Source organism: Falco rusticolus, chromosome 4 (genome assembly GCF_015220075.1).
Source record: "Falco rusticolus isolate bFalRus1 chromosome 4, bFalRus1.pri, whole genome shotgun sequence".
NCBI classification, from domain to species: Eukaryota; Metazoa; Chordata; class Aves; order Falconiformes; family Falconidae; genus Falco; species Falco rusticolus.
In genome coordinates, this window is record NC_051190.1 from 36,910,540 (window position 1) to 36,930,270 (window position 19,731).

General features: G+C 54.7%; 1 protein-coding gene across 1 annotated transcript in view; it reads right to left on the reverse strand.

Annotated features, from left to right (window-relative positions):
• The window catches only part of ANKFN1 (ankyrin repeat and fibronectin type III domain containing 1), a 41,284-nt gene extending 40,037 nt beyond the window's left edge, over nucleotides 1-1,247 (reverse strand). Inside the window, exon 1 of the mRNA XM_037387249.1 lies at nucleotides 1,128-1,247. The gene's annotated coding sequence lies outside the window, so the exon portion shown is untranslated. The remainder of the gene's footprint in view (nucleotides 1-1,127) is intronic.
• Nucleotides 1,248-19,731: the final 18,484 nt, after the last annotated feature.

The following is a 19,731-nucleotide window of genomic DNA, read 5'->3' on the forward strand; positions in this document are numbered from 1 at the left end:
CTGTCACCAAATAGCTTAAATTCTTTGTCTGGCCTCATTAATACCTAGTTAGCTTTGATGCCTAACTAACCTCACAGATAGAGGAAGCCTTTGAGGAGGACTCTGCAACCTCACACTGAAGTGTTAGAACATACAATAAAAGCCAGAAAGATCTCCAAAAAAAGCAGGGAAAATGAGAACCAAGCTTGACATTCTTGCAGTTTCTAAGCATTTCTTTTCTTCTCTCTTTTTTTTTTTTTTTAAAAAATAAAAGTTTTACCCTCCTTTACCCATCTAAGGAAACAGAAAGCAATGCAATTTCCAGTTCTTTTAAATATCCTTAGCAGGTCACCTCTAACGCTGGGAGGGTTGACTGTGATCTGCTTCCAAGGCTGTTGCATCAGAGCTTAGAAACCCAGGATAAATTACTCCGTGCTCCAGCAAGGACTGCAGTTTGAGCCTGTGCTCCACACGAGGGGCCCCACAGGCACCACCGCAGCAGCAGCAGCAGCATCGGGGAAGGAAGGAACACTGCATCACTCCAGCATGGGCAAACGGGGCTGCCTGGTGGGTGGCTTGTGCTGGGACCACCCCAAACCCTCACACCACTCACCCCGGGTACAGCACTAGCAGGGAGCCCCTGAAGCTCCCAGTGCCACCACGCTGGCTGCGGCCATCTCGCTGCAGCTCTGGGCTCTGGTTTATCCAACAGAGGTGCACTGGGCAGTGAGGGGCCGCGGGATGCCTCCTCCACCAGCTCCTATAAGGAGCACAAGGTGGGGAGGGAAGGGAAGGGGAGAGGAGAAGCTGGCAGTGGGGGCTGCCAGAGGCTGTGCACTCATGTGCCCCAGCCCAGCAGACACGCACATCCACATCCCACATGAACCCTGAAAGACCCCCATGGCTCAGTTTGTGGGGTCTCCTTCAGCTGCCCCAAGGAAGGAGCCACCTGGGGCTCCCTGCTGCTCCCTGTACTGGGGCAAGGGGGGATGTTTTGGTTTGATGTCCTGCGAGAGCTCCTGCAGAGAGAGGGGTTTGGAGGGGTGTTGCTTGGGCAGGGACAGAGTGGCAGCAGTGGGGACAGGGGACAGCAGTGGGGCTGGAGAGGCACAAGCTCCTTTCCCCCAGCTTTGTCCTGCGGCTCTTACCATTCAATGCTCAGAGACCTGGGCCGGAAGGCAGACAGCTCAGCCGAGGCATACTCAGCTTTCCTTCTCTTCTCCTGCTTCTGCTTAACTGACAAGCGGTGGGCAAACCTAGAGAGGCTGCTTTCCGACCTGGGGAAGGGGAGAGGAAAGGCATTAATGTCATTGAAGCACCCCAGCTCCCAGGAGCAGGTCCACGGCACAAAGCCAGGTGAAGCTCGGAGCTGAACGGAGGGGGCTGCTGGGTGGCCAGCAGCGCCAGGACAGGATAGCACCAGCCTCAGGGGGAAGAAGCAGGGCTGCAGCAGATTTAGCATCACTTCAGCAGGCCAGGATCAGCACGGGTCTGTGGTGTGCTATTAGCAAAACCAAAGCTGCAAGCCTGGCAGGCTGGGAGCACTGGGTCTTGCTCCCCACTGCGACAAAATCACCTCCCTAGGTTGTATGCTCCTGCCCAAATGCCAGCTGGTGACGGCCAATGCTACAGAAACGCCGGCTGCTTCTGCTTCTTGCAGTACCTGAGAGGGGTCCGGCAGCTGGGGAAGCATCAGTGGACAAAATCAAAGCAGGCCTCTTCTACCGCTGCACACTCCTTCCAAGAAACCCCAGAGCCCCTGTGGCCTCCCAGCTGGGGCCTTCAAACACTGGGCACAGCTTTCCTGAGGTGGGCTGGTATGGAAATCAGCCCACGACAGAGATGTTTCAGAGGAGGAAACAGAAATATTTGTGAGCAAATTGGTTCAGCTGCAAGATGTGTCTGCACAAAGAAAGCCCCTTCCTGCTGGGCAGGATGCTCCAGCATCACTGTCAGTCCCTGGGACCCAGAAGAAAAGCATCCCCAGGCTCCGGGGTCATGCTGCACACCCACCTCCACCCCAGCTCTCTCCGTAAAAGAACTGCTGTCCCAAGGCACAACCACACCATCTCCAAACCCAGGGGCAATGCAGAAAGCTGGCCCTGAGATTTGCTTGGGAGGTGCCTGCCCTGCAGAGACCTGCAGCTCTCTGCCTTCCCCTGCAGCACACAGAGACCCTGGTGTTGGCTGTGCCAAGGGCCAGCACCTCTGGCTTGCAGCTGAACACAGCGCATCAACCTGTCCCTGCTGCCAATTCACCAGGAGTGATGAGGGAGGAGCAGATGGGGAGCTGGGACACCCAGCTTGGGCATACGACCAGGCTGGTGGCACTGGTGCTGTCTGCCAGCCCTGCCACACACGCTGGCACAGCCACTGCCTCTCCTCCTCCTTCGGTCCTGCACTAGCAGGACCAGCTCCTCCTGCTCAGCTGGCTCCAGGCTAAGAAGGGAAGGGGAAGAGTGATTTGACAGAGGTCCTGGGGGATGAGGGACAGACCTGGGGGGAGACTTTGAACCTACACACATTGTTAAAGCCAGTCCTCCCCTCCTCTTGATTCCTGAACAGCTCCAACAAAACAAAATACCTCCAAGAAAAGAAAGAAAAAAAGAAGGTATTTCTCAGAAATGAGAGCTCCCTGCCTTTCCTCACAATAATTATGCAACCGCGACCAGCTAACCGTTTTTTTCCTGATACATTTTAAACACAGACATCTTCAATTCATTAACTCTGGTTATTGATTTATTTTTCAGCTTATGAATTGCTGTTGCTGGGGACGGGGTGGAGACAGCTTTCTGGAGAAGGCTCTCGTTTCTCCAATCACCGCTGGGAAAGAGCCGCTCAGACCTTCCAGGGTCATTCTTTACATTCTTGAGAAGAAATACTACTTTGATGTAAAGGATGAGGTTTGCCTTAAAAGAAACCCAACAATAACCCCAAACCCCAGCTTTCCCCTGATCACAGCCAGAGGAAGAGGTGTTTAAAGAGGAGCGACCCAGGTGCCTTATGAAAGCCCATCGAGCAGAGCCCTGTGCTACCACCATCCCTGCCACCTCGCCTCTCCCTTGATCTGGTGTCAAAGCTCAGCTGCAATGAATAGGATCCCAATTTAGAGAGGCATGGGCATTGACCACAGCAGCCCCCGGTGTGATGTGGACCTTGGGGCGAGCAGGGCTTGGGGCTGACGCAGGGATGGGGATGGGTGGTGGGACTGGATGCTGCTGGCTTCCTATAGCATCTCCTCGGTGGCATTTGACTGTTCCCGCTGTGGCAGTCCTAGGCTGCCCAGCATTCCACCTCTCCAGGAGAGGCTCCGGCCTCCCTGCAGGGGTGAGGGCTCCATCCCCAGCTGCCAGGATGCTGGAGGTGTTGATCTTATAAGATATTTGGGGACTGCCTGGAGAACACTGTCCTGTTTGCTGTGCTCCCTGATCCCCACCATGCTCCCTGTGCCATTACAGCCACCCCTCCCAAATTGGTCCCCAGCCAGGATGGGGGGCTGGGAAATCCCAAACCACCTGCATAGATGCAAGAAGGCAGCTGCCCCCTGCAACAAACAAGTGCCTGTCATGCCGGTACATGCCTCCTGCGATCAGCACCACCAGGACAATTGCACGCCCAGGAGGTTTACCTGGACGCATTCACTGCTCCAGGCAGGGAAGAAGCAGCCACTGGATAGAGCCAACAGCATCCACCAAGAGCTGGCAGGGGGAAAACAGGGTGACACACCAGCAGGGCTGGGAACGAAGAAGCGAAGAAGCGTTAGTCTCTGGCAGCAGGGTGTGCTGGTGGGGGTGGAGCCACCTGGGTGCTCTGGGACATGTGGCCTTGCCTTGACTCCCCCGGTGGCACGGATCGGCATCGAAGAGGAAGGCGCAGGGAGAAAGGCGATGCTCTCTGGCTCAGGGCAGGTGCTGCCTAGATCTGCCCAACCCGGGGCGGACAAGCAAGGCCACATATAAGCCAAAAGGTGACCAAGAGTCTTGACATGTATGCTGCTTTCACCCCCCAGACCAACTTTCCAACCCACCAGTCACCCAGCTGGTTCACCCACCACCTCCAGCTGCTCACAGCCAGGTTAAAGGAGATGGCTGTGACTGCTCTGATGGGCTGGTACATCCTCCTTGAGAGCTGTCAGCAATTCATCCATCACTGAGCAATGAACAAACATCCTCTCACCTCTGCCAGACCCAAAAGCTCCAGCAGAAGCATCACTAATTAGAAAGCCAGGAGCACGTTACATATCATCTGGCTATTTATACAGTGCTGCTTTACATAAACTGTACTGCAGAAGAGGGAATGAATCATACCTGCTCTGCCATGGCTGCACTCAGGCAAATGCAACCCAACGCCAACAGCCACCTCTGCCCCTCTCCCCTTGCCCCACCGAGGTCCTGCTTGTGGGTCAGCTTCCCTGAGCTCCTGGTGCTGGGGCTGCTCTGGTCCCCTGGGGCTGGGGTGCTCCCAGAGTCAGGATGCTTCCACAGCCATGCTGGGCACTGTGCCTGGGGTCTGTGCTCTGTGGGACAGCAGCAGCGAGTTGGGAAGGGGATGCAGCTGGAACCATACTTTTCCTTCCCAGGGCTTTCCAAACAGTAATAGATGCCTCTGTCCCTTGAGAAAGACCAATGTTAGGGATCTTAAGGTAGAGGCAGGGAAACTGAGGCACAGAGAGGCTGTGTGAGCAAGGCAGGTTCCCTGTGGCTGTCAGCATCCATCCTTCTGTGCAGTTCACTGATGGACAAGATTTTCGTGCCTTCTCCCATCGGTACCAGCATACTTAGCACCACAAGTGTCAATCTAGGGAATAGGCAGCCCCAGAGAGCCACTGCTGCCTTGAGCCTACTTCATTCCAGCCATGGGACAGGGACAAGGCCAGCACCACTCCCCCAGCCCTGCCTGGAGTGCGCATGGTCCAGCCTGGGCAGGATTTGGGGTGACCTGCCTACCCCACAATAAGAAGCAGCATCTCTGCAGCAACTTGGTGGACCCAGCCTGCTGCACCAGCACCTGCCAGGGCTCCCCGGTGGTCCCCGCACGCTGCCAAGGAGCCAAGGGACACACGGGAAAAACCATCAATTGAAACATCAACCGCAGCACTGGGAAGAATTGTCTCCTGACAACCAGAGAAGGTTGTTCAGCTACTGTGCTGTATCATAAATCACACCTCTATGATTTGCCATCTGTCAGCCAGATTACACATGTTCAGAGTCCCATGTCAGCGTTTAAGTCAGAACACAGCATCTTTTTCCCAGAAATAATTGGCCCTGGAGATACTTGCAGCAATACCCATTCTCAGCTCTTCCCTCCAAACCTCCCAGCAGAGCAGAGCTGGCATTGCTGGGGAGGCAGGAACACCGCTGTTGGTGGGGCATGGGGATGCAAAGCCTGCACGTGACATCTCCCCCATAAATCCACTGCTTCGTGCGCATGCGGGGGTGGCAGGACCCGGTGCGGCAAATACACCCCTGGCATCAGCCACAGCACCCACCCCTCGCCACAGGCATGGAACAAGCAGGGGCAGCCAGAGGCAGATGCTGCTGCTGAAGGGAGATGGGGACATTGCTGTCCCTAGCCTGGTCTGTGCTGATGGCCTCCCAGGGTGTTGAACCAGGATGAGCAGAGGGTGCCCAGAGCAGCACTCAGACCCTCGCTGCTGGCACAGCCCAGCCCGGGCAAGGCTCAGCCCAGGGCACAGCTTCCACGCCAGCTGTGCTGCCCAAACATGCCATGTAACACCAGCCTGATGCCCATCTCTTCACCAGGCATGTTTTCTGGCGGTCTGACCCCAGCATGAGTGACTGCTGAAGCCCCCGCTTGCTGAGGAATGCAGGCAGAGCAGAGACACCGTGGCTGGCAGTCTGGCCCCATGCTGCCTGTGGCTCAGCCAGCTCACTGGGCCATCACAGGACGCAGCATCCCAACACAAAAATCTGCTCAGCTGCCCTTTCAGATGAGGACAAGGGTCTGAAGCACCGCCCTCCACCCCCTCGCTGGCCAGGCAGGCGGATGAGCAATGACATTTCCCAAAGCTGACTTAGTACAGAAATACACAGGGGCTCAATTCATCCCTCCAGCCTCACCAGCCGTGCACAGGCACGAATCCGGCCGGGGGTTTGCAATGCCTCGCCACTGCGTCCCCCACGCCATGCCACAATTGGAAAGCAACGACAAGCAAAATCCTCATCTCCTTGGCTCTGCAGCCCTCCCTCTCCCCTGTGGTGGCTTTTGGAGAGACATCGCGGGCTGCCTCTACAAAAAGCAGCGCATTTCAGTGGTTTGCAGCTGTCAGAGCGAGCGTGTGGCTGCAGAAACCCGGGTGCTTGTGCAGCACCTCACCCAGCTGCCGGCACTGCAAGACCTGGCCGTGCATGGCCGGAGCTGCAGGCAGACCGTGGTCCATGCAGTACAGCTGCACTGTGCCACAGGTGTGGGATGAGCGAGGTCATGAGGCAGGGCTGGTGCGGGCACCGGCATGGGACTGGCAGCACTGGCAATGCTCCTGCTCCATTAACATGCCCAGCCAAAGCTGTCACCACCGCACAGGCACAAGCTATCCATCCCACAGAGATGGAGATATCTTAGCACAGGCAGGAATAACTCCCACTTGTTGCACTCCCTAGCCCGAGACTCAGGAGCCAGCACGTGCTTGTACGTGGTTCTGATCTAACCCAGCTCCTGGCTGGCAGCTGCCAGACTCTTGAATCAAGCACAGGCAAGCAAAAGTCCTGGGACAAGCCATGCGGTGGCTGTGGGCAGCCCAGGCACTTGGCAGCAGCCAAGCAAGCAGCATTTTCAGCAGGTCCTCCCTTTGAGAACAGTCACTGCAAAACCAGCTTTCAAGTTGGGCTTATCCCCACAGGCATCCCAGCTGCAGCCTGATCTTGCGAAGCTGGACCTGCCACGGGGCGAGCGGGGCTGGGAGCGGGCAAAGCTCTCTGAGCTCCCTGCAGCTGTGGGGCTTGGCTCCCCTGAGATTTTTATTTGCACAGGTGCAGTTAGAATAAAACAGAGGAAAAACAATTGAAGCTGGGAAGGTGCCTCCCACCCAAGCAGGCAGCAGTCTTTTAGGAGACAGAGGCTTCGGAAAGGGAACGTGCACACTGCACACATGCAGCCAGCCTCCGGGCAAGTGTCAACCGTGAATGCCGCTCCAGCAAACCTGCTCACCGGCCCGCTGCAGTGGTGCGCTACGGGCACAGAGCCCACCGACAGTGGCTGCAGCCGTGAGCGTGTCCTCAAAGCAGCAGCCGGGGACAGGACCCCCAGTGAACCAGGCACAGTTGCAGTGTGCCGTGCTGTGCCATGCCGTGCTGAGGAAAGATGCCCAGGAGCCACGCGAGCGATGCTCACTCACCTGCACAGCCTCTGCTCCCTTCCCTCTGGGCTCCGCTGATTGCCCGCCGATGGAGGAGCAGCTCATCTGAGAGTGGCTTTTTGGGAGAGTCCCTGTCCCCTCGATTCACACAACCACAGGCACGCTCCCATCCCGAGTGGGATCCCCTTCTCCCACTGAGCTGCCCGACCTCCTCATCCACCACCTCCGCTTTGCTCACCCATCACCTCAGGTTTCTCGCTCGCTCTGTGCTTGGCTCTTTTTTTTCTTTTCTTTTTTTTTTTTTTTTTTCCTCTCAATCTTGTTTCTATAGAAACGAGATTAGCAGAGGGGGAAATAAAACAGCCCCATGTGACTCAGATTCCGACACTGAAGAATCTCCCGGCCGTGCTCGCTGGGGCTTTACATAACCACGAGTCTGTGCGGGCTTGGCTGGGGGGACCAGGCTGGGCCGGGGGGACTGGGCTCGGGTGGAGGGACTAGGCTTGACCAAAGGGACCAGGCTTGGATGGCGGAACCAGGCTCACATGAGAGGGACTGGGCTTGAATGAAAGGGGCCACACTGAGCTGTGAAGGGACTACCAGGCAGAAGGCAGCAATGCCTCAAGCTCACCTCTGCCGGCTTTGGGCTTTCTGCGGCACTCCTGATGCAACAACATGCCACCAAACCCCACGGGCATCCCCAGAGGATGCTGCAAGCCCCTGCCATCCTGCATGGCCCTGCTTCGTCATCTGTTCCTATTGAGAAGGGGAGGAAGCAGAGGCAGTGATGTTGAAAACTGCCCTGACTCCCACCAAAACTTTTGGGGTCCCCAGGTGAGCTTTGGAGGAGGAAGCTCCAAGAGCCCCTCCTGCTGCTAGTCTGCCCTGCCCCTGCCCTCATCACTCAGGAAAGTGGTTTTGGCCACTGTTCTCTGATCTCCCTGGGCTCATGGGTGACAAGGCAGGGAACCTGGTGAGCTGCACACAGCCACATACTCCACTCTCCTCACATTCCTCCTCCTCAGTCTCCTAAATCCTTGAGCAACGTCCAGGCTTGGGGCGCACAAGCCATGGACAGAGCTCTTCTACCACTATTTTGGTTTGCCAGGTGACCGGCACAGGACACTGCCCACAGGGACTTCCCAAGCCCAAACGGGTGCTGCACACCTTAGCTCCATGTGAGTGCTGGGGGGGAAGCACTGGGGACCCCCTGACCATAGCCTGTCCTCAATGTGCTGTTCCCTTAGCGCAAGGACAGATGCTGACGGCACGTGGCCACCACTGCCTGCAAAGGCTGCCCAGCCAAGGCTTCTGCTGATGAACATCCCATGTATGGGATGCTGCTCTTCTGCTGCACTTCTGGGGGCTTACCTCCTACTCCCCAGATGCTGCCCAGGGCTGGAAATGGGAAGCTTGGGTGATCTCCTGACAAAATGCAACGGTTCAACACAAACAGAAGTGAGGTGCCTTCCCCAGGGCACCGGCACAGGAGCTCAGCTGGGCTCTCACTCCCTGTGGCAGGGCAGCAGATAGCATCTCGGCAGGTTTAGTTCCTCACCCGAAGGGCAGGGCATTGGCTCTGTGCAGGGAGAGGAACTCACCCACAGTTTCTCCAAGTCCCTGGGTTTCCTTTGGGACTTCAGCATCCCACTTCTTGGGCTGACTCAGCCGTGATTAGTTTGTGAGATCTGATGCTGTTACAGCCTCAGGTCTGCCTGCGGGTTATTACATTAGGAAATCTCTGCCCCTGCCCAGAGCACAGCAGCTCTGAACAGCACATCAGTGGAACACATGCTCGTTTACCTCCCTGAGGAGCTCAGGACAGATTAGACAGTGCAACAGAGTAGCTGTGGGCAGCCACAGTTGGAGCAAGTGATGAGTTCAGGCATATCTACCCAACCAAACTTCTCCATCTGTTATGACACAGGCTTGTGAGCTTTGTGATGTGCCAAGGGTGGGTGACACTGCAGAGAAGTCAAGGGCTTTTGCACTACTACGGGGATGAGCTCTGTGAGTGTGCTGGCTCACCCACCTGACAAGGATGAGTCTCAAGAGCTAAACCAGCCAGTCTGGTGGGACTGAGCAAAGCTGGGGATGCCTGTTTTAACCCAGCGAGTGAGCTGCTGCAAGGAAGGACAGCTGGCCAGCACGCTGAGGCTTCCCAAGGCCAGAGAAAGGGACAGTGGGGATGCTGCAGATGGGGAAAGCATGGCAGGAGCTGCATAAGATGGTAAAGAAAAAAGCTAGAGGTCTCGACAAAAGGGAACAAGGAGCAATGTCTGACAGCCCTGGGACACAATGCTGCAACTCTAGACAAGTTGACCCTGAGTGGTTCAGAGAACCTGAACCATTGCTCCTTGTGCCATAGCACACATCAACATGAGCTGCCTCTTGGTTGATGAGTACCCTAAAGCCAGAAAGGAGAGATGGGTCAGACCTGCAAAACCCCAATAACCACAACCCAGGGCAGCCCCGTGTCACTGGGACAGCATGTCCAGACAGCTGTGGTGACCAGGGGCTCAGGCAAGAGACTTTGCAGCAGCAGATCTCTCGGTGGTTGCCAAAATTTGCCACATTGAGGGGCATAAACAACACTTAAAGATTGTCAACGAGCACTGCTTTACCAGGCCTGGTTCTTCATAAGCCTGGCAGATGCAGGCACCTAGATGGGTGCTGGGCTGGATTCCCTGGGAAGAACCAAGCTGGACTCTGCAGGACCTGGCTTTGTAGCAAGGAGTCGGGCAGAGCAGATGGGATCCTCTATTTAAAGTATGATAACAGGGTCACAAAAAACCTTCTGCCAGCCAAACCACTTTGATACGTACAGCTAATTATAGATGGCATTATCAGGCTGCATTACAATTAGCAAGTTGGTGGCTAGTCTCTATTTCTGATCTGCAACACAAGGCGGGTAGGTATACCCAAGGATGAAAGGAGAAGGGAAGCAGGGGGAGAAGGACGGAGATACCTCATGGATGTGTTTAAATAAGTGGCGCAGCTGTTTCCGAGCACTGTGGAAAAGTAGGTTTTATTTGGAGGGTATTTACAAAGAAGGCCAAGGAAAGAAACAGAACACATCCCTTCAGCTCAGCCTCCAACTTGCTCCCACCACGACAGTGAGGTCTGTCAGCACCCTTCAGGTGTACCCCAAGGTCCTACCAGACCTCTCAGGCCCTGTGCCTCCGAGCAGAACCCCAGGCTTCTTTTCTTTTTCATGAGCTACTTTGAGGCCAGATTAAAGCAGCATCCAGGAAGAAACCAAACTACACATCCTACTCGCATTTCCCAAAGCCTGTTCCTGTTGGCCTGTCCAGTATTCAGTACCAGGACAGTTGCTTCACGACAGCGGAGGCAAGTGAAAGCAGCAACAATCCCTAGAAATGGATGGCATTTTTAGAACTTTCTTGTTTTCTTTGAAAACTAGTTTTGTCAAACTTACAGCATTTGCTGCAAAGAATTTGATGCTAATCCAAGCAGAAGGAACCATCTGATAGTCCCAAATTAAAATGTTCCTTTGTTTTGGCTTTCAAACATTGTATTTTAATACCAATGTACACTCTGAACGGAAGGTAAATTTGCATGTCCTTCCCCTAAAAATTCTCTGCCAAAACAATGATTTTATTCATTTGCATTTTGACAATAACAACTGTCCCGCCTCTGACCAACAGCTGTCCATGCAGGAACAGAGATGCTGAGCATGCGTGCCCACAGCCTGGTGAGTCACGCTGCGCCCTGCAGCCCCCCAGCACGCTCAGACCACTGGGAGGGACGGGACCCACACCTGTATCATCTCCCTCCCTGGGCATCATCACCCACAGGCATGCACAATCCTGTTGGGAACCCATCCCCATGTGGGCACAAGCCAGGAAGCATCTCACGGGCGAGCACAGCAGGGAGGTAGTGGGACATGATGCCGACAGACCTCATGCCCAACGATATGAACGTGGCCCATGAACTGCAGGGCTTTGGAAGAGGTGGGATCCTGAAGGTGACATAAGCTCTGCATACAGCCCTGACAGCTAGTTTTCAGAACTTCCTCTATAGAAATTAAAGCTTTTATTCTAATTAGAAAGATACCAGGGAAAATAAAAGAAAAAGAGAAAAGGACAAAACACAACAAATCTCTTCCCTTGCGTGCAATCAGCATGGATGGATGAGGTCCCTGGAGGAGCTCAGCCCTCCTGGGACCTTCATCTTCCTTCACCTGCTCTGGCCGCTGCTCAGGCTGAGCCCACACACAGTGAGGCATCACCACACCATCCCGGCACCCCTGCTCAGGCTGACCCACTCTGCCCCAGCAGATGTGACTGCAGCAGCCTGATCCCCCTTTGCAGGGGACAAGGCGCTCCGGGGGGACGTGCTGTTGTTTAGTCTGAGCACTGCATTCACGCTGGAGCCGACTCTTGTTTAAAATGGCCCTGCATCCCATGCTGCGCGCAGGAATGGAAAAGCTTGTTATTCTGGGCTGCCAGTCGGCCAGGCTTTTCCAAGTGCAGGAGAGGAGTGATGTGGTTAACGCGAGCCGGCCGCAGAGCCTCGATGGTTTTCCTTTCTGGGTTGGCACCCGCCTCCTCCAGTGGACCACACTGCCTGCCACCGTTGCTTGCTGTCGGGACAGGCAAGCAGGTGCCAGGAGCCATGTGTGCACACGGGCGTGCTGCTGCACACGGGGGTGCTTATGCGTGTAGGTGTGCTTGCACAGGGCGCCTCAGGGAAGGATGGCAGAGGGGCAGCAGGGAATGAGCCTAGATCCTGGAGGCACCAAGGCACCCACCCAGAAACAGATCCCCAGCAGCATCCCGCTGGCCTCGCTGCTCAGGGATGGCACAGAGCAGAGCCAGGACATGTCCCATGGCCACACACAGCTAACCCATGCTCTGCTGTCTCCTGCAAGAGCTGGGTGATTGGTGATGCTGGTGGCCCCCAAAGGGCACCCAGCACCTCTGTATTTCATTCACAAAGCTCCTCAAACTGGTAAAGTAGCACCTACAGAGGATTCTGGAGGTTTCTTTAACCAGCCAAAGGGTAGAAGGAGGAAGGCAAAACACCACGAGTCTGACTAGAAAACATAACACTGGTGTCCACCAAGCACCAAATGGGAAAAACTCATTATTTTTATGGTCAGAAGAATAATGCTATAAAATGCCACTGAGTTATACACAGCCCTATTCTGCCCTCTGCATTTCCTCTTCTACAGAAAGTAAGCGGTAATTAGGGGCAGCCGGGTCCATGCCATGGACCCCACTCCACTCCCAGCACCCTCCTCTCAGTCCCAGGGTGGGCAGCAGGAAGATGCAGAGCTGCAGGGGCACCTGTGGGGCTCATGCGCAGCATGCACCATCCCCCGATGTTTCACCTGGCCCAGAAGCAGATCTGCACTGGGGGCTGGGAGTGGGGACTCATCAGGTCGCAGTTACAGTCACATCTTTCTGTGCCAAAGGAAAATTTCCCTCTCTGGTTTTCCCTTAGGTCTTTGAGCACATCAGGATTTAAAACCCAGCATGCTGGGCTCTCTGGCAGTGGTGTATGAATTTGCATCTTTTTCTCTTCCCTGCACCTCCAGTTCTTCCCAGTACAGTGAAAACCCCTCACCACCCTGCCCAAGGCACTGCCCATTAGCATCTCCCCTGCTTTGCCCAGCAATGCGCATGGGGATGCGGGACTGCTTAACAGCCTTTGAAATAACGGGGACAAGGAGAATGGGAAACGCATCCCTGTGGGCAAACTGTAGCTTGTCCAAACTTCCTCCCAGTCCAAAAGTCCCCTTGAAAAGGCACGATGAGGATTTACAAAGGTCCCTCTTGCAAGAAGGGGAAAAATGCAGGAGAGAAAAGCCCTTGGCGTGCCTCTCTCACGGCCGCCTCCAGCCACCACGTCTGCCCCACGGCGGGGAAGCGCCACGGAGGTTTGAGGGACTTGAAGGGATTTGCGACGCAATAAAAACATTCCTGCCTGCAAAGCATGAAACCCCAAAAGTTTATGGGAAACCACTGTCTTCAGGATGTCTGCATATCTTCAGGCATCCTGGGAGCTGTAGTTCAAAGAAACCAAGAAAAAGCAAGCGGCCGATAATGATGGTTTCTGGATGGAGGTTGTGTGACTATTGGCTCCCACATGAAAGCCTGAATTTCTGGGATGCTGAGCCTGTTTCTGCAGCCAAGTGAGAGGAGAGCTCCTTGGCGCCTGGGGCACAAGGGACTCCAGCAAAGAGGCAAGGGAGAGCGAGAGGCACTCGCTGCCCTCGGGGAAGAGTAAACGGCCACAGTTCTGGCGCGAACAACCCAAAAGCCAAGCGTCAATGACTGGGAGGAGGGATGTGCCCCAGCGGGAGCCAAGCAGGATGGGCCAAAGCCATTTCCAGGGCTGGGAACCTTGCTGTGATCTGTCAGAGATGTGGTTCCTGTGGGGGGCACATCTCCAGCCAGCATCTGGCCAAGGACCGGCCGGGTAGGGGACCACAGCAAGGGACTGAGCACAGGGATGGGTCCTCCTCCAGGCCGGGCTGTGAGAGGGCCCAGCACAATGGCTTTCATCTGGCACTATGAAAACCAAAGGACACCAGTCTGGGCTGCATGGCCTCATCTGTGAGCCAAAGTCTCCATGCCTCAGTTTCCCCATGGACTCTTATTATCCACCTATACCCAAGGGCTGCAGGGACCGGCCCTTTCTATTTGAACACCCATGGAAGCCAGCTGTCTGCACTGCACCATGCCCAGCATCACTAAATCACCATCAGGCCCATTTCCTCAGACTCCACAAAGGATGGCCGTGCCAGCAAGGCCAGTGACAGGAATTTTATTCCAACACAGGATTCTCTTCATCCAAGAAAGTCACCTCCCAGCAGGAGAACCAGCAGCACTTGACATCTTCCAGAGGAGGCACTGCCCATCAGTAGAGCTCCTGCAGCTGAAAAGCCCTTCATGCATGACCAGACTGAGGGCAGTGGTGAGGGGACAGAGTGTGAGAGGGTGGCAGCTCATCCTGGACTGAGCCTGGAGTGATGCAGATGAGACACATTTCCAACCAAGGAATCCTGTATCAAAGACCACAACCACTGGGCGAAGCCAATGCGAGAGATGTGACCCATGGCAGGTGACCTTCTCACTACCTGCCTTTCATCATGGGCTTGGCCTTCACATGTCACACTGTGAGACTGCTCCACAGCTGTGCAAGGCCCTCTCTGCCATTGGACAACATCTGCCCACCAACGCGAGCGCAATGCAGAAACGCGATGACAAACCCATGATGCAAGACTTTGCACCAGCTGACTTAAAACCCCAGCGTGGTGTGCTCTGCAGCACGGGCTGCAGGGAGCCCAAAGTCTCCAAAAGTGGTTTCAGACATTTAGAAAGCAAAGAGTTAGCAATGAAAGATAAACCATGGGAGAGTCTGTGCTTGGAGAAAACCTGCAGTCCTGAAGGATCAAGAAGAGGTGCATTATTCATGCTGGCAATAGAAGCATGGGTGGTTTTCGGGTGTCTTGTCTTCCCCTTTCATCCTCCAGCACAGAGCCCATGGCAGGTCGTTGCCAAAAAAGCACCCCCGTGCATGGCAAATGCTGCCTGGGGGGTGGGGTCACCACAGGAGGCAGGTCCCTCAGGACACAACACCCTTCACATCTTGCTGCAACTCCATCCAGGCTGTCAGAGCTTCAAACCTCAGCCTGGTGTCCTCCGTCTGTTCCTCAGCACCAATAAAACCCAGCTGAGGAAGATGGTGGGGGTTTCAGAAGCAGACCAGATGCCCAGGAGCCATAACGACCTCCCATCCCATCCCAGCCCCAACACAGCTCCCCAGCACATGCCTCCAACCCCACAGTACATGCAACAGCTCAGCCTTTGCTATACAGTGTCTCGCACCTTAGTTCTTCTCCGGCACTGTTAACCCTGTTAGAAGGGTTCTCATTGCACCACGGACCTCAGCAATGGGTATCTCCAAAGCAGAGCCTCAGGGAGGGATGGAGGGAGCTCTGGCTGCTGTTACAGCCCATTTCTGAAAGGATAAGCAACCATCTGGGTTCAGAGCATCTCTCAGCAGCTTGGAGGAACGCACGCACACTGCCACGTTTTGATACAGGTTGGCTCAATGCTCCCCAGACGCATAACGTGGGCCTTCTGCAGTCATTTCACTGAGCCCTCGCTTTGAATTAACACCGCTTTTCAGATCAGACTGAAAACGCTGATGTCTGTCTATTAGGACGACCAGGAGTTGTTCCCAAACCTACTGTCTCTTTTTCCGAATGAACCAAAGCAGCGAAGGGTTATTAACCAGGGAGAAAACGAGGACAGGGAGGGAACGTGCTGTTCTTTGATAGGAACTGTGCTAATGAACATTATAAAAATAAGGATCAGAAAAGCCACAACAACAACATCAACCCTAGAAATGCTGCAGTCAGACCCCAAAGCAAAACAGTTAAGAGGGGAAAGTCCACCATGGCCCCAGCACCTCACAGCACCTGGGACCATGTTCAAAACCTCTCACCTCCAGCACCTGGTTGCTTGATGAAAGCAGAGTCTGACATTAGGTTCATTGCAGAGGTACCCCAAGCCCCTCTGCTAACCCTGGGCATGACTTCAGCCAGCCATAACCCCATCATGACTGAAAGTACCGTTAGGCGATAGCTGATGAATGGCTTTGCAAAACACAAGCCACCAAGAGCAACCCTGAAGCACCAGTCCCTGCCCTCTCCTTCAGCACATCCCACCACCCACTCCTTAGGGATGTGTGGCTGCGATGCCTGCTCTCCTTACTCTCCCTCGCAGCTGGTTAATCCACAGAGAGGAAAAGAAGCTGCCACACCACAATGCTCAGGCCTTGCTGCTGCAAGGGGATCTAACTCTTGTGGCCTTGCAAGTGGCTTTCAGGTTTGCCTGGATTGTTGGCTTTGGTTCCCCGTGCTGCTGAAGGGATCCTGCTTTTACAGGACCGGGTCCAACAAAACACTTAAGCATGTGCGCATCTCCCAGGTAAGAGCGGTCTGCGAAGATGAATGCTTCAGAAAAATGCACTTTCCTGGATTGGCGCCACAGTGATGGAGCTACCACCACCAAAGACATACCTGAACGGGACCTCCCAGTGCTGTCTCTCCCCAGGAAAAACAGCAAAACTGTACTGAATATCAACCTATATTTTAGGCGTTTAAAAACAAGCAGACTTACCCTCCTCTACAAAATAACAGAAATTCTGGAAAAAAACAGAGCACAAACTGTACCTTCACACATCCCCCACCAAGCGCCAGCCCAGGGTGAGAAGAAGGAGGCTAAGTCCAAAGAGAGTCACATTTTCTAACGAACACATTAGCACAGCCCTGGAGCTGGTGGTGACAGGTAAACTCGCTGCAGAGAGCCCCAGGCTCCCCGCGCTGAGCCGGGCTCAGCAGGAGACGGGGGGCTGGACCCCGGCGAGACGGATGCTCTAAATTAGGAATGAAAACATTCCCCCCCTGCTCGGCAGAAGGGTATGCTCAAAGTGAGCCCTTGTCTGGGGCAGCCAGCGAGCGAAGTGAGGCGACGACGATAGCTCCACTGGAGTCCAAAATATACTTGCAACTTGTTTTGAATTACTTTATGCAGAGCTTTAAAAAAATGCTTAAAAATTTCCATCCAACCTGGCTGTGGAGCTGCAGGAGGACCCTGGGTTTTGTTTCCACATAGCCAGTGTGGTGATGCTGATCTGAGTTTTTCCCCTGGGTAGTGAAAAGAGAGAAAACTCAGGGAGGGCAGTGCTGAGAGGAGCAAGGGGGACAACAGCCACCCAGCAAGCTTTGACAGTGATTTTGAGTGATGACTGCAAGGCACCCACACCAGTGGCTGTAGGTGGGAGCAAAGCTCCCTCCCAGCATCCCAGTCTCTGCTGGAGTGGCTGCCCCAGGGTGCCTGGACCCCACGGACCCATCAACCTTAGATAAACCCACAAAGGTAATTTGCTCTGCAAGCACCGCAGTGCAGCCTCCGCCGATGCTGAAACCTCCTGCTCATGGCTCAAATCAGCGCAACTACATTACAAACAAACCTGTAGGAGGGAGAGGGAAAGAAAGAATCCCTCGAGGAATCTGCGAGGCACTGGAGGAGCTAAAAATAAATGCTGACAACAAGTCAATCTAGAAAGAGAAAACTAAAATCCCTAATAATAGAGGGTTGCCAGCCGGAGGAAGGAGATGCCCGGTACCCCATGCTCTGGCTCTGCCTGCTGAGGCTCCCACAAAGAGTGGGAGCATGGGGACCCCTGCACATGTCACTGTGGGACCGAGGGGGCATCGTTGCTTCTGAAGCAATGGTGGGCTACCTCCAACAGAGCCCAGCTCTCAGGCAGGGAAACTGGCCACTGAGGTTCCTTGCTGATTTTTATCTTTGCGTTTTCAAATTCCCTCTAAAGATGGGCCAGCTGACTGCAAGGAACCAAGAAGCTTGCGCCAAACTCCCCAATCCCTCCTCTGCTCCCTTCCAAGCTCCAGAAACAAAGCCAGATCTGTCCTTTCCAGTGCTGGTCACCATCTTTCCTACATCCCTCAGATGAGATCAGTCTGGTCTCAGGACTCATCTCTGTAGCCATCAGTGCTCGGCTCTGCTATTCACCTCCTTCCAGGCCCCTCCAATGATGCCTGCCCCAATCCAGGCTTTCCTCCCTCCTGAACACGTGCCATCACAGGCAGAAACCTCGGAGTGGGGGCCACGGTGATCTCACAGCTATAAGGCAACAGAAACATTCTTGGAGAGTGTATAAAAGACTCCGGATGGCAATTTGCTTGCAATGTGAAATTCAAATGTGAATTTCAGGACTTCACAGGACCAGAAAAATCTGGTCTGGATGTGATCATGGTAGATGAGAAGGGTGGAACAGCCTTGGGTTTATCCACCAGGTACACAAGAGAAATCCAAGCCCACTGGAAGGTCCCAGCGCAAGGGCAGAAACCTGTTCTTGTCCTCCATGTCCCCAAGGCCAGCAGGGGAGAATGCAGCCCCAAAGGCTTCATGGGGAGAGCCCCCATGCTTGTGGCTACATTGAGGGGAACATCTCTGTGGCCAAGCGGAGACATGCTGCTTGCACCCATCTGTCCCCAGGGCCTGTCCCCATCCTGGCCACAGCAGCCCTGGCACAGCCCACCTTCTGGTTACAAAGGGCAGAGCTGGAGGGACAAGCAAGGACAGGCCACCTGGGAGCAGGGGGACCGGAGCAGGAGGTAATTTGATGACTTGCACTTGCCTCCCCCAGCCCGGCGTCAGGCTCGGGTGACTAATGCTCCAGGAAGGGGATGCTGCTCTCCTGCAACGCCACACGCTGCTAATCCTGCGGGTTTATCTGTCACTTCCGAGCACCAGCTGCGGGAGCCAGCACCATCCTGCCTGGCTCCCCAAGCACTCCCGCGGGAATCACATGGCCTCCGGCTCCTACCAAGCTCTGCTCCCAGTGTGCCTCCCAGCTTCCCTGTTCCCCATCCCAGCTCCTCCTTTCTCCCTCTTTTTCAATAAAAGCTCTAGAAAGAAAAAAGGGTGTCGATGGGGTGTTTGTTTAAATGAAATGAAAATGAGCTGGAAATGAGTGGGAGCCTTATCAGCCAGCACTTACGCCTCTCCTGCCTAAAAGCTAATTGCCTGTGCTGGAAGGGGAGAGTAAAGCTACAGCCGGGATGGGGGCTCGTACCCAGGGTCACTGCAGAGGCAGGGCACCCCGCCGTGAGGGCAGGGAACCACAGAAGCATGCGAGTCCCTGGCTTGGGCAAATCTCCCTGTGACCACCAGTCCCCAGCCCTCCTGAGTGCATCCCCACGCCACTGCCACATCCAGGGACCCCCGTATCCCCTACCTCCATCACTGAGCAGGGACAAGCAGCTCGCCCTAACCTGCCCATCGCCTGCACATCCAGCATCTCACCTCCATCTCTGAAACAAGAGACCCAGACAAGGTCAAAAGGGATGTGCCCAGGGACAGGGACACCAGCCCCTGGGTCCCCATGGGAATGCCCACCCAGGCCAGTGCTGGTTCTTTGCCCGGGAAGCCCCACAGGCAGATAACCTGCCGCCAGCAACAGCCTACACTGGGCAAGTGCTGGGGGGGCATGTGGCTCGGCAATAACCCAGCTCTCCAGCTCAGGAATGTCCAAATAAATACAGAAATACATAAAAAGGCCATAAATAAGGTTGCCTGAGATGGCTGTTTGTCTCCCGCCTGGCCAGGACCCCCTCTCTCCCGTTGCTGTTTGCCTTGGCAGATGACAGCTGGGTAATTTGTTTCCATTGCAATGAAGTCCTAATTAACTGGAATAAACTTTTTACACTAAGTGTATTTTTTTAACAAACTGGCTCTTTCAGAGCCTCACCGAGACCTGATTGATGCATTTGAGGGGAGTGGAAACACGCTGGGTGCTTGGACATTAAAGCTGCAGTGTCTGAGCAGGCCAGGGCTGAAAGGGCTCTCTCTGTGTTTGGGAAATCAAAAATG